Here is a 16,191-nt window from a genome sequence, read left to right as displayed (position 1 = left end):
TGACGTCATTAACCCTCATCAGAGGCCAGGCCCCAGGGAGCTGTGGCTCACCACAGAAGCAGCTCTAGTTTCTGGGTAAGAGGAGCCAAGGCCTCTTTGGCCCTAGCTGCAAGAGTGTGGGCGGGTGAGGGAAGATTTAAGGATTAAGTGGTGAAAATGTTAAGTGAAAATGGGCTCCTTATTCATTGTCTGGATCTTAAAATCTTTCAGCTTATTTACTGCAATACCCAAGAAGAATAGCTTATGTATTTGTTCCTCATTTTTCTAAAAGAGTAATAAAAGTCGTCTAAAAAAAGAAAGCTGACCCTTCTCCCCATGACAGGTACCTTGGTGCAATTTGCAATCTAGTCTTCCTGCTTGTCTCAATATCCCATCCTTTTACACTTTTTTCTTGCACATGCTCATTGCATCTCTTCCCAGATGGCCTTTCCATCATCTCTATGGCAAATACAGACACCAACAACAATCAATTTTGGAGTTTTAGGTTTAAATTCTGACTCTTCTATTTATTGTTTATGTGACTTTGGACAAGTCATTGAAACTCTCTGAGTCTCAGCTTCTCTATTTATGAAATAGGGTAAAGATGAAAAGAGGTAACAGATAAGCAACTAACTCTCTGCCAAGCACATAGCATGTGTTTGCCCTGGCACACTACAACTGCATTCCTCAATACATAGCTCTGGGGAAAGAAGCCTTGAGAACCTCCAGTGACTGGGGTTCACTTCTTCCCTGGCAAGGCTCTGAATTTTTGACGGAATGTTGCTACTATAGTGCATCAAAACTTATTTCCACCAGCACATGCTGAGGAATGAGCACTCTCACTTCAAGTCAAGGCACATGCTTTGCGCTGGTCACTAAGTATCCACAGCTCCGATGTGCCTGACTACCCCGCTGATGGAGTCATAGCAGAGCAGAAATTCACATGGATCCAAGCAGAGGAAGAGAAAGTCTCCAAAGATCTCCTCTGTCCCTGTTTCTGGATCCAACAAATCCTACCTCCACTAATGCAGCAGCCAGTGATTTTCAAGCCCAGTTATTCTTAACACCTTTCATCTAGGTTCAAATGTCCTTTCTTTGCCAAGAACCCACCCAAAGCATCTGGAGCTTTGAATGTAAAGCAGTTTTCTTGGATGGTAGAATCTCACTAAGTAGGGTGGGAAGAAAGAACTCTTGAAAGACAGTGAAAATTGTCTGTAATCCAGACATGTTGTGGTCTTATACTTTTAGGGGCCTCAGGATGCCCAGGTAGAATAGTCTAGTGGGCAGGAAAGGGAAGGGAAGGGAAGTCTGCAACATTCAGAGCATCTCGCATGCTCTCTTTCTTTCTAAAAGAAAAAAAAAGGAAGAAAAGAAAAAAAAAAAAAGAAAACAGAAAACAAGCCTTTCCTTTGGTAATTTACATTCTAGTGAAGCATTCTTTGCACAATACCACAATGAGATTCAAGGTCAGGATTCACAAATCCAATGACTCTAGAGGCTGGATGAATAGCAGCCATGAACAGAATGATTTAGTTATAAGATAATAGGGAGTGGTGGGGACTGTGGAGACTAGAGATTTCATATTCCATCTAAAGAAGAAAGCTGCTGTTTGGTTTTAGGCAATTGTTTCCACACAACAATTCAGGTTCATTGTTTTCAGATCTGGTTTGTCAGTAGAAGCCAGAGACAAATTTCTATGAAATTTTCCAATTTTTAAAACGAGAAAAAATAAAAATAAATTTATCTGATGGCTAGGTCCTGTCTGAAAGACATCTGCTTGTGACTGCTGCTCTTGATGTCTAGTGCAGACAGTTGGGAATGGAGGAATGGAGTTAATCAACTCTAAACCTGGAATCAGGAAGACATGGTTTCAAACTAGCTTCACCATTTACCATTAATGTAGTAAGGTTACTTTTTAAAAGCAGATTTATTTTAGAATGTCTCCCAATGATATTAGATGCAAATAATGTTCAAAAACTGTGTGAAAAAGTTTAAAGTGCTAAGCACATTCTATCAGTGCTCAAAATTCAATGAAAATCATTAGCAATAATAAAAAAAAGTTTGAAGAATGTTATAAATTAGCTTCACTGCAGTAAAGTCTTTGAAATACTAAAACTTTCTATAATAGTATTTATAGCGTTGGTAAAAGGAACAAACATTGAAAAAGTGCCATCAGAAGTTAATATTATCTACTGTGCAATTAAGCAGAGCATTCTTCATGGTGAACAAAGGCTGTAACCAGATTGTGAGCAGTGCATGACACTGCAGTTCTGCCGGCTGCAAACCATGTATCTACCATATAAGACAAGTATTTGGAAAATTTACACATCTAAGCAATAAATCATTATCAATATAGTTTCAACTATGCCACAAAAAAATAATAAATAAATAAACAAATAAGTAAAAGCAGATTACTTAAGCTCCTTGAGTTTCAGTTTCACCATCCATATAACAGGAATAAAATCACAGAAAGACTGCATTAAGCAATAAATAAGAGATCTATAGCACCCATGCCTGGTACATAGTAAGAGCACAATAAGTGTTAATTGTTATAACTGTTGGGGTCCTGGCAGGAAACAGAGGCACATTTAAAGATATTAAAGATTGTAACTGAAAGATATTAATTGTTCTATTTATAGAGGCTTATGCAAGGTTTGGGGGAAATAATAACTAGTACCATTTAGATGGATAAGAGAAAAGATAATTCATCATATACAGCAGATCCTTAGGGCAGTAAGGCTTAGTTCTCCTGATGAACACCATTAAAAAGAAAAGAATAAACATTGTTAAAATGTCTATGCTGCCCAGAGCAATCTATACATTCAGTGCAATCCCAATCAAAATACTATTGGCATTTTTTACAGAGCTGGAAAAAACAATCCTAAAATTTGTATGGAGCCAGAAAAGATCCCAAATCACCAAGGGAATGCTGATAAAGAAAAACAAAGCTGTGGACATCAGAATGCCTGACTTCAAGCTATAATACAAAGCTGTGATCATCAAGACAGAATGGCATTGGCACAAAAACAGACACATAGATCGGTGAAACAAAATAGAGACTCCAGAAATGGACCCTCAACTCTATGGTCAACTAATCTTTGACAAATCAGGAAAAAATATCCAATGGAAAAAAAGACAGTCTCTTCAATAAATGGTGCTGGGAAAATTGGACAGTTATATGCAGAAGAATGAAACTGGACCATTCTCTTACACCATACACAAAGATAAACTCAAAATGTATGAAAGAGCTCAATGAGAGACAGGAATCCGTCAAAATCCTAGAGGAAAACATAGGCAGTAACTTCTTTGACATCCGCCACAGCAACTTCTTTCAAGGTACGTCTCCAAAGGCAGGGGAACAAAAGCAAAAATGAAAACTTTTGGGACTTCATGAAGATAAAAAGCTTCTGCACAACAAAGGAAATAGTCAAAAAAACTAAGAGGCAACTCATGGAATAGGAGAAGATATTCGTAAATGACATAACAGATAAAGGGTGTGTATACAAGATCTATAAAGAACTTCTCAAATTCAACACCAAAAGAACAAATAATGTAGTGAAGAAATGGGCAGAAGACATGAACAGACATTTCTCCAAAGAAGACATACAAATTGCTAACAGACACATGAAAAAATGTTCAACATCACTAGCCATGAGGGAAATTCAAATCAAAACCACAATGAGATACCACCTTACACCAGTTAGAATGGCAAAAATTAACAAGGCAGTAACAACAAATGTTGGCGAGAATGTGGAGAAAGGGTAACCCTCTTACACTGTTGGTGGGAACGCAAGCTGGTACAGCCACTCTGGAAAACAGCATGGAAGTTCCTCAAAAAGTTAAAAATAGAGCTATCCTACAACCCAGCAATTGCACTACTGGTTATTTACCCCAAAGATACAGATGTAGTGAAAAGAGGGGCCATATGCACCCCAATGTTCATAGCAGCAATGTCCACAATAGCCAAACTGTGGAAGGAGCTGAGATGCCCTTCAACAGATGAATGGATAAAGAACACGTGGTTCATATATACAATGGAATATTACTCAACCATCAGAAAGGATGAATACCTACCATTTACATGGATGGAACTGGAGGGTATTATGCTAAGTGAAATAAGTCAAGCAGAAAAAGAGAATTATCGTATGGTTTCACTCATATGTGGAATACAAGGAATATCATGGAGGACCATTGGGGAAGGGAGGGAAAACTGAATAGGAAGAAATCAGAGAGGGAGCCAAACCATGAGATACTCTTGATTCCGGAAAACAAACTGTGGGTTTCAGAAGGGAGGTGGGTGGGGGGATGGGGTAGCCGGGTGATGAGTATTAAAGAGGGCACATGTTATGATGAGCACTGGGTGTTATACACAACTAATGAATAGTTGAACACTACATCAAAAACTGCTGATGTACTATATATTGGCTAACTGAACATAATAATAATAAAAGAAAATACCATAAAAATAAAAAATAAAATTTTTATACGTAATTTTTTATATGCTCAACATATGTGAGCATAGGAGTGCACAACAGTGAGTGTACCACCTACTGTGAGAAATAGAGCATTATCATTAGTCGAGCCCACTTTGGAATTCTTTTGATAATAGAAGACAGTAGCAAAGCCTTATTGTATAAAAAGAGAAAGTGTTAGTCACTGGGGTCTTCCCTTGTTTTTCTCTTTTAGATTTATCACATGTTGCTTCAAAAATAAATCATGCAAATAGTGAGAAAAAAAACCCTCAGTTTTACTGCTTTTTAAAAACAAAGGTTTATTTCTCATTCATGCAAAGACTCCAACAAGGGCTGGTGGGGAGTTTTGCTCTGCATCTCCTCCCTCAGAAACTCAGGCAGATAGTGTCTCCACCATCCAGAATGTTTCTGGTTGCTGTGATAAGGGGAAAAACAGTGATTTTTCACACTGCCTCATAAATTTCCACCTAAAAATGACACACATCAATTCCACTTGCATTTCAGTGACCAAAGCAAGTCATACAGTCACTTGTAACTTCAAGGCAGTAGAGAAGTTCAATTGGACATTATGTCTGGAAGGTGAAAAGGAAAATATTTGTGACCAGCCCTAGTAACTACCATACAATGTTAGCAAGAGTTAGGTGAAATGGACATTCACTGGCATCTTGGTAGCAGTGCAAATTGGTACAGATTCTCTAGAAAGCAAGTTGAAAATGTGTATTAAGGGCCTAAAGGAAGTTCATTCGCCTCTTCAAGTAACTTTCCCTTAGTAGAAGTAGAAACCCAGACAAAGACTATGAACAAATATATATGTTGAAGTACTACATATACAAACAAAAAACCAAACACCCAGAATGTCCAATAGCAAGGCAATAGTTAAATAAATCAAAGTATAGCCATATGATGGAAAATTCTCTAGCATTCTAAAATGTTGCTTTTAAAGAGTGTTTAGTGACATAGGAAAATGCTCACAACAAGTAAAAGTTAAGTAAAAGATAAAAAATTGTACCATAGAAATTAATATAAAAATAAAGTACCAAGAAGAAAGACGAAGGAACTAAATATTAATGATTAATATCTCTAGATAAATGTTATTGTCTTCTTTGTTTTTCTGTATTTCTTTAATTCTCTATACAGATGAGTTAATATTTTTTTTCATAATCAGGAAAAAAGATTATTAAGAACGTATGTAAAGATATTCATTACAGCAATTTTTATAATTGCAGAAATTGAAAACATCTAAACTCCATCAACAGAAAGTTGGTTAAATGAATTATAGTTCAGTTAAATAATAGATTATGATGAAGCACTTAAAAATTAAGATCTATTTGATCTGCTATGGAACATTTGTTATGATATATTAAGAAAAAAAAGCAAGGTGCATAAAAGGTATAGTATTCCTCCATTTGTATAAACATGTATATACAAAAACACATTTCTGAAAGAATGTACAATAAATGATAAGCATGGTTGCCATTGGGTGAGGAAAGCTAGGTAAGTAGAGACCTGATATATAGCCATGGGAGGGAGGGAAAGGGAAACTTTCAACTCTTAGTCCTTTACCTTATTTGATTTTTAAAATATTGTGTGTGCTTTATCTTGACTTATAGTTTACAAACAAATGATAAACAAATGAATAAATCAGATCCTGGCTCTGGCAGACATATCATAACTACTGGTCACCTTCTGTGCCCTTTAGCTGTCTTTAGAACATTTCATAAATGCCTCAGTCCTAGGCTGGGCCATAGCTATGGCTTAACAAGGTTTAGGATTGAGAATGGATTTCATTGATCTGTCTGCTATTCTGAGTGTGAATAACAAGAGGCTTCCCCAAGGCAGCTGGACTCAGGTGCAGGGAACACGAGTCATCCTTTCACCAGGGCATCTTGCACCCTTCCCAGGGACCACCTGCTAAGAACACAAAGACCTCCACTTGTCTGATATTGAACACTTCCTACCAACAGTTAACATCTTGAGCGCAGGCCTTTGTGTCTGCTCAGGGCATTTAACTCTTAGGAGTTACTTATATCTATGGATATTGAGCTGGACCAATCACTGTAAACAATCTCAGGGTTAACTTTTCTGAAGAAAGAGGCTCCAATGCTGATGCAGTAAATTCACTCTCAGCTTCCCAGAGCAGAGCATTTCTAATTCTTTGTCCCAAGACAAGCTTGGTAAGAGAACAGTCAAATGCAGAAGTTTGCTCCTAAACATTATTCTGAAATTGGGCTGTATTATTCTCCAAGTTTCTGCCACACAGGCCTTCTCTCAGTACCTCCAGCAGCATATGTTCTGTCTTTCCCATCTTTGCTGGGAACGGTGTGTGACAAACATTCTTATTCACGAGGTAAATCACCTATCGAGGTGCTAGGGATAGAGCAGTGAACAGAACTGAAGAACCATCTATACTCTTGTGGAGTTTACATTTAGGTAGACACACTCAAATAATAAATAAAATTCAAAAAGTAAAATAAACAGTATGACACAAATGCTATGGAGTTAGATAAAGCAGGGTGTGGATAGGGAGTTCCAGAGAGAGGCCTTATTCCAAAGGTGAAGCTTGAGTGAAGATCTGAAGGCAACACAGAAGGAAACCATGTGAATATCAGGGGAAACATGCCTCCTGAGAATTGGCTGAGTTCTACGCCTACTTCAGAAGGTAAAGGTAGATAGTCAGCCAAGATGCAGAAATAATATTTTAAAATTTCTACAATGAAATGCTTTAAAGTTTATTTCTAAGATCTGAATAGTTGTAAGAGATAATTTAAATGTCCAACAGTGGTTATATCATGGTAAGACCATAAAATGGATTATGATCTAGTCCTTAACAACTATGGATTTGGAAGAATATTTAATAAGGTGGGAAAACACACTCAAACTAAACTGTCCAGTGAAAAAAGAAGGCGAAATTATATTCGTTTGCCTTGAATTGTGATAAACTAGTTTAGTACCCCAAACAGTGCTTGGTATATGGTAGACACATAATAAACACTAGCAAATACCTATTGATTAATTGTTGAATTTAATTATGGTGGGGAAAAGACTAGAAGATACATCAAATTATTAATGGTTGGCCCTCAGTGATGGAATTCTTCATAATTTCCCATGGTTTCCAAAGTTTCCACATTGAGAAAAAGTACAACTTATTTTCTAAAAGGACTTGAAGACATAGTATTGCATCTGAACCCCTCTGCCATGGACACATTTGGCTGCACTTGCCCTGATATCAGTGGCTACAAAAAGCCAAAGATTTCTTCACCTAGCCTGAAGTTTCTACCATCAGGAAAGTTGTTAGGAAAGGTTATTATTATCTAAGAACTTCCATTCATTAAATGCATATTTTGGGGCCAGAAAATGTGCTATTCTTTTTGTATTAGGTGTTCTCAGCTTTGGCTACACATTGTATTACCTAGAAGCTGCACTGCAGACAATTAAATTACATTTTTGGAGGTGGGGCCAAGGCATCAGTATTTTTTAAAGCTCTGCAGATGATTCCAATATGCAGCCAGAGTTGAAAACAACTGTTTTACGTACATCTTATTTTATTTTCTACTTATTTCAATACCCAATGTATAGATGAGGAACTGAGGTTCAAAAAGATGAAGGTAAGTTTGCCCAAGGGCATAAGTTAGGAAGAGAGAAAGCAGGTGATTTAACTACAGGGCTGATGGAAATCACTTGGCCTGGTATTCTTACTTGAGGTAGCTGATATGGAGAGAGGGAATGGAAGGACTTACACCAAGGCATAGGCTTGTTCCTTATGAGTCAGTACCAAAACCGAAGTTTCTATACCCTGCTTGGGACTTTTTCCAACTACCTCTCTGGCTAAGTAAGGTTCTGTAAAAATTCCAGGTTTGGTTCTATCTCATCCCACCAGCATGAGATAGGAGCTTCTTTCTCATGCCAAGCCATGGCCTCTAGGAGTACATAGTCCTTTCAAGGATGCTCAGAATCTTAGGCCATTAAATGAGGGCTGTCTGCATGAGGTAGTTGGATGGGAGCCGAGCTAAGTCTTAAGCCCAGACAATTGTTGGTTGTTGGGAACCATCTGGCTAATGGTTGGTCATCCTAACTGGTTGACAGCGACAAAGAGAAATGGGTGCTATCTTAGCTACCACTTAGCTCTGCTGATAAATGGAGTCTTCTGTGTTCATCGGTCTCACGTTGTTGACTCTCCTTCCTTTCCTCTCAACCCAACGGTCTTTTTTTCTAGTCATAAGATGGGACAACTATCTTGTAGGTATCCACTGGAGTGCTCCTTCCGTCTCACATTTTAGAAATTGATAGTATGGGCTTGTGGCCTTTGTATCTTGGTTCCATAGTGGATGACTCATGCCTGTATCAGGGACAAGGTGGAGTGGGAACAAGCCTCCTTCAGGGTCATACTCATCTCGTCCTATTGACTCAAGGTACAAAGCAAGCATGGAGAGGAAACCAAGATGACTGATAAAACAATGCCTTCCTCTGACAAAGACAACAGGCCGACACCTCAATGTAGGTTTTACAATGCTTCTTTTACCCCTCCATCAATGTATGTGAAAGTGAACTCTGTATTATTAATATTACTGAAGCCATTATCTTGGCTTTAGGTTACCTATATTAAAGCTTAAAAGAAATCTTCTGGCTAGATCCTGACCCTCTAACAACTGATTTCCTTTTCGGCAGGCCAAAAAATTCCCTTGGAGGGCTGCATAAACCACCAAGCACTCTGAGCCGGATGGAACACACTGGCACACATATAAAAGGTCACCTTGAATTTGGCCAAGCTGGTGAATGCCAATGAGCTGGAGCTCTCTGGAACCTCAGCTTCTGCATATCTGGCAACTAACTTCACCGTTGGGCCCGGGCCTCTGCCTTTACAGCCCATGCCGACCTGAGTACAAAGGGTTTGCCCCATTGAGGGACCCCTTCAGGATTGCTCACACAGGAACTTATCCTTCCAGGGTTCTCAACCTGCTAAAAGCTCTGGCCAGGCCCTTTTGCAAGCTAGGTTTTTTGCTTGTTTGTTTGTTTTCTGCATCTAACCATTTACAGATTGGTTTTTCCCCTCCCTGACATGAGGAAAAACAATAGCAGGGAGTCTCATGAAATTGCAGAATCATGGAACACAGTTCTATGTGCCCTTTCTATAGGCACACCTTCTCAGCTCCTTGCAGGAGCTCAATTCCTCATTATTCCACAGGTCTTTTCCCCAGAAGTGAGAGTCAAAGAAACTGGACCATAAAGATTCATACATCAACAGGTCTATAAAATACCCTGAGAATCTCATTGGAATGGGAGGCCCAGAACCCCTTAAATATTAACTTCTCTATCCCAATCCCATTGCATTGGTCTATGTCAGTTGAGAATTCAGGGTTCTACTAAAACACACATCTTCCCGGGAAAGGTTCTGCTCCTGGTTACATATCAGCATCTCTTTAGGAATCTGTAGTGTGCACAGGGACTTCCTACACTCAAATCCAGGTTCTAGCACTTACTAATTAGGTAAAATTTGGCCTGTTCTTGAATTTCCCCCGGGCTTGGGGTACCCATCAGTAAAATGGAAGTTATAATAGTATCTATTGGGTGTTCTGTGGATTAATCAAGCCAATCCATGTAAAGTACTTGGGATAGTGCTCCACACAGTTAGTGTTCAATAAATGCACTTATTTTATCCCCTAAAAGTAGGATTTGATCATGAGAGGCACTTGGGCAGAATTGGACCTTTCTGGGGAAAAGGGATCATGAAGAGGGTGGGAAAGGACATGGAAAAAGAAAAGTTGTGGGTACTGAAATAGAAATACCATCTTGAAATTGTGTTCTTGATATCTCTTTCAGACATGTGCACAGACCCATGTAGAGATGGAGACATAGAGATTGGGGCCCCGGCATGAGTGGGATATAGCACTGACAGGATGCTAAGGGATGTGTGAGTGGTAAAAAACAACACTTTGCAGTTTTGAGGAGTTAAATTTGCATTAAAATTATAAACATAATGATTCTGTAGAAAATTTAAAAGAATACAAAGGCAAAAAATTTCAATCAATATTTCTACTATCTACTGACCATTTTGATATATTTCATTCCAATCTTTTTTTCCAGGCAGAATTTATATAACTAATACACATTTGTCCTACTCTATATCCAATTTTAACAATATTGGGATCATATTTTAAACTACTTTTTTCCTACTTACTACAGCTTGAGCACTTCCCTTTCATTAAATATGGCTTTTAATGTCTACATTATATTCCATCATACAGATTCATTTATCCAATTCACTATAAACATTTACACTATTTCTGTTTTTTTATTATTATAAATCATAGAGCAATGAGCATCCATGCACATAAGTCTTTATGTGCATGTCTAGTAACTTCCTCAGGATAAATTCCTAGAAGTGAAATTAACAGATGAAGAGTTATACTCATTTTGAAGTACCTTGATACATACTGCCCTCTTTCTTGCTACGAATGTACACACACAGGAATGGCAAAGTTATAATTCAAGCATCGTTTCTTCCTCCCTCTAATTTCTTTCTTTGGCTACACTCTCATTCTTGCATACTCAGTCTGAGCATCACCTTTCCCAGGAAGCCTTTCCCAACCTTTACAGACTGGTTTAGATGTCCCTTTTCTATACTTTTATAGCCCTAGCTCTTTAACTCTAATATAGTATTTAGTATACTAGATGGCACTTGCTGATTTACCTGTATGTCTACCTGGCTAGACTAGAAAGATCTTAAGGGTAAAATACTTTCTATAATCCTGGCACCTGGCACATAATAGATTGATAGGAGTCAATGCAAAGCAAGCACCTGAGTAGGCTGGGGCTTGCAGGGGTATATGTGGTGCATTTCTCTGCTCACAAAGGCCTCCTCCATCATCACCTCTTTAGGTAGTAAGCTCCAGGTAATGTGTTCTATTGACCTCCAGGCCAATGAAAATGCTGATCCAGGGACCATTACTACACCTCCCACAGAAGGCTGATCTACACACGAGATCAAGGGAAAATAACCTACAAGGCTTGTCTAATAGAAGCCAAGACTCTTACCAATCATGATCTTTGGTCATTTCTGTCAGGACAAAAGATCTCTGAATAGTCCACAGAAGGCAATTAATAGGATCACAGATTCTTAAGTTTGAAAAGAAACTATGAGACTACCTTGGATTACAGTTCAATGTATCAAGGCCTAGAGAAGTATGGATAATAAGACTTACATTGCACATTGTTTTAAGGACTAAATGAACAGAGTTAAGTCCTAGTAACTGGCATATAATATTTGCTCAACAAATGGGATTCATTCATTCATTCAGTTAATATTTACTGAATGCCTCTTATATGCTGTTATGATTGAATTGCATCCTCCCAAAATCTACATTAGTTGAAGCCCTGGCCCCCTGTATTTGGAAATAGAGCCATTAAGGAGGTAATAAGGTTAAATGAGGTCTCCACGGGTGGAGAACTAATCTGATATGACTTTTGTCCTTGTAAGAAGAGGGAGAGACACCGAAGCACACTTTCCCTCTCTGCACACACAAAGGAAAGGCCCAGTGAGGACACAGCAAGAAGGCAGCCATCTACAAACCAAGAAGAGAGGTCTCACTAGAAATCAACCCTGACAACACCTTCATCTTGGGCTTCTAGCCGCCCGAACTTGAGAAAATTAACTCTGTTTAAGCCACCCAGTCTGTGGTATCTTGTTATGGAAGTCCAAGCTGACAAATAAATGTGCCATGATCCAACAGCTAATATGTGGTAGTGCTCACCTGCAATGTAATTCATGCTAGGAAACTGAAAAAGGACACCTGGGATAAAATGCAACATTATCCTTTTGATCAGTAAGGGGTCTCTGTGTTCTCATTATTCAAGGATGCTTCTTTGCTCCCAATTGGGAAACCATCCAATCATTACATTCTATAAGTTGCCACCTCTTCAGGACCACTACGCAGTTCTATGACCTGCACAGAAATGTTAAAAAAGATAGCTTGCTGTCCCAGAAAGAGTGGGCAACTTCTGAGTCACACAGAGCCAAGTCTGAATCTCAAATCTGTCACTTACTAGATCTGAGACCATGGAAAAGTCTCTTCACCTCTTTGAGTTTTAGTTTCCTCGTCTGTAGAATGGGTTACTTTGTGGTAAACAGAATAATAGCCTCCCAGATGTGTCCACACTCTAATCCCCAGAACTTGTGAATATGTTACCCTATATGGTGAAAGGGATTTTGCAAATGTCATTAAGAGTAAGGACCTTGAGTTGCAGAGATGATCCTGCATTATCCAGGGGACCAATCTAATCATATGAATCCTTAAAAGTGGAGAACGTTTCCTGGTTGTTGTTTGACACCGTGTAGCAATGGAAGTGTGCCAGAGAGATGGCAGCATGAGAAGGATTTGACTTACTCTTGCTGACTTTGAAGATGGAGGAAGGTACCACAAACCAAGGAATGCAGGTCATCTCTAGAAACTGGAAAAGACAAGGAAACAGCTTCCAGAAAGTAATGTATCTCTGCAGACACTTTGATTTTAGCCCAGTGAGACCCATGTTGAACTTCTGTTGTATTGTTTAGAATTCTATAGAACTTTGTTGTATTGTTTTAGCTACTAAGTATGTGGTGCTTTGTTATAGCCACTGTAGGAAACTCAGACAACTTCATACAATTGTTAAAACTTTTAAAAGAGAATATCTGCCACAGCAACTTTTTTTCATGACATATCTCCAAAGGCAAGAGAAACAAAAGAAAAAATGAACTTGTGGGACTTCATCAAGATAAAAAGCTTCTGCACAGCCAAGGAAACAGTCAAAAAAAACTAAGAGGCAGCCCACGGAATGGGAGAAGATATTTGCAAATGACACTACAGATAAAAGATTAGTATCCAAGATCTACAAAGAACTTCTCAAACTCAATACACGGGAAACAAATAATCAAATCAAAAAATGGGCAGAAGATATGAACAGACACTTTTCCAATGAAGACATACAAATGGCTAACAGACACATGAAAAAATGTTCAAAATCATTAGCCATCAGGGAAATTCAAATCAAAACCACATTGAGATACCACCTTATGCCAGTCAGAATGGCAAAAATTGACAAGGCAGGAAACAACAAATGTTGGAGAGGATGTGGAAAAAGGGGATCCCTCTTACACTGATGGTGGATTGCAAGTTGGTACAGCTACTGTGGAAAACAGTGTGGAGGTCCCTTAAAAAGTTAAAAATTGAGCTACCCTATCATCCAGCCATTGCACTACTGGGTATTTGCCCCAAAGATACAGACATAGTGAAGAGAAGGGCCATATGCACCCCAATGTTCATAGCAGCATTGTCCACAATAGCTAAATTGTGGAAGGAGCTGAGATGCCCTTCAACAGATGACTGGATTAAGAAGATGTGGTCCATATATACAATGGAATATTACTCAGCCATGAAAAAGAATGATTTCTCAACATTTGCAGCAACATGGACAGGACTGGAGGAGATAATGCTAAGCGAAATAAGTCAAGCAGAGAAAGACAATTATCATATGGTTTCACTCATTTATGGAACATAAGAAGTAGGAAGATTGGTAGGAGAAGAAAGGGAAGAAGAAGGGGGTTGGTAAACAGAAGGGGGAATGAACCATGAGAGACTATGGACTCTGGGAAACAAATTGAGGGCTTCAGAGGGGAGGGGGGTGGGGGATTGGGACAGGCCTTTGATGGGTATTAAGGAGGGCATGTATTGCATGGTGCACCGGGTGTTATATGCAAGTAATGAATCATGGAACTTTACATCAAAAACTAGGGATGTACTGTATGGTGACTAACATAATATAATAAAAAATTATTATAAAAAAAGAGAATATCTGTTTGTCACCTAGGAGACCCACTAAATAGGCTCATTCACAGTCCTTTAAAGGATGACAGGAGATCATTATTGAAAAGAAATGCTGTTTATATTTAAATGTCTCATAATAAGGGAACCAAAGGAATCAACAAACAAGAGTCCCTTAACTACAAGTGATCAATGTATGCTTGCATCTATTCTCCACCCATCTTTTCTCAGCATTTGAGTTAATCAGCAGCAGCTAGCTGGCACAAGCTCATTTCCCAATGGCCAACCAAGTGCTCGGCTTTCAGTCAGTCCCAGATAGCCCCCACTTCTTGTCTCGTAACACATCTTCTCTTTCCACCCTACTGAAGGCAGGCTCCATAATGGACTTTTTATGTCTCATGCTGAGGTACACATATGGATCACTCATACCCTGGGGTTCACATTTTATTGTTGCCATTTCCTAGTTGTGTGACCTTGGGCTAGCATCACACTTCTTTGAGTCCTAAATTTCTCTTTTAATAATTAAGGGTAACTTCTACTTTATATGGTTGGTCAGAGCAGGAAAAGAAATATGTTTGCAAATTGCTTAATATATGCCTGTCACAGAGAAGTTGCCAATAAATGGGCTAATTTATCCAAAAATATAAAAGGAGCACTCAAAAATAAATATGTATTGGGGCACCTGGGTGGCACAGCGGTTAAGCGCCTGCCTTCGGCTCAGGGCGTGATCCCGGCGTTCCGGGATCGAGCCCCACGTCAGGCTCCTCTGCTATGAGCCTGCTTCTTCCTCTCCCACTCCCCCTGCTTGTGTTCCCTCTCTCTCTGGCCGTCTCTATCTCTGTCAAATAAATAAATAAAATCTTTAAAAAAATAAATATGTATTGTATAAATGCATCAGAAATGTATATTACACATATAAATAGAAATATATTGTTACACTTAATACACACACACACACACACACCAAATAAGACCTAGGGCTTGTCCTCAAATCTTCCACAGTCCAGCAGGGACAAGACAGGTAAAAGGGGCAATGATAAGATAATGTAATCAGTTTAAAACAGGAGGTAGTATCTGGTACTATGGGTTCAAAGGGGAGAGGCAACAAATCCAGTTTATGTGATCAAGGAAAGCTTCTGGGTGAAGTCACTTCTAAAATGAATCCTGGGGTGCCTCAGTCGCTCAGTCAGTTAAGTGTCTGACTCTTGATTTCGGCTCATATCATGATCTCAGGGTCATGAGATCAAGCCCTGTGTTGGAGTCCACACCCAGTGCTTAAGATTCTCTCTCTCCCTCTCCTTCCCCCTCCCCCAAAATAAAATAAAATAAAATAAAATAAAATAAAATAAAATAATAAAATGAATCCTTTGGGATTAAAATGAATTGGGTGCATAAAAGATAGAGGAAGTGAATATTATATGCAGGTTGATAGCAAGTACAAGCCTCATGCAAAGAAGAACAAACAAAAAAATCAAGAAATGAACATAATTTAATATTACAGAGTTGGAAAGGAGAGGAAGAGTAGAGAAATGGCTTATTGATATAATCATCATGTATGGGTGTGACTATTATTACCAGGTGTGTCAGATAAGAAGTATCTTTGCATTAGTACCCAGCCTATTTCTCTCCCCAGCCTAGTAAGGAAAATTCTAATTGCCACCCTGTCCTGAAACTTAAGGGAAGAGTGAGGTAATCAATGAAGTAGAGAAGGGCTGAGACAGGGAGAAAATAATTTACCAGAAGAGATGAGAACCTAAGGTGAGAGAAAGAGTGGTGATGAGGGGCAGAAGTCCTCCTTGTGTGTGTGTGTGTGTGTGTGTGTTTAATTTTCTTTTTTTTAAAGATTTTATTTATTTATTTATTTGACAGAGAGAGAGAGAGACAGCCAGCAAGAGAGGGAACACAAACAGGGGGAGGGGGAGAGGAAGAAGCAGGTTTCCCAGCGG

The sequence above is a fragment of the Ursus maritimus genome, unplaced genomic scaffold (genome assembly GCF_017311325.1).
Source record: "Ursus maritimus isolate PB19 unplaced genomic scaffold, ASM1731132v1 scaffold_15, whole genome shotgun sequence".
NCBI classification, from domain to species: domain Eukaryota; kingdom Metazoa; phylum Chordata; class Mammalia; order Carnivora; family Ursidae; genus Ursus; species Ursus maritimus.
This window is presented reverse-complemented; position numbering follows the sequence as displayed.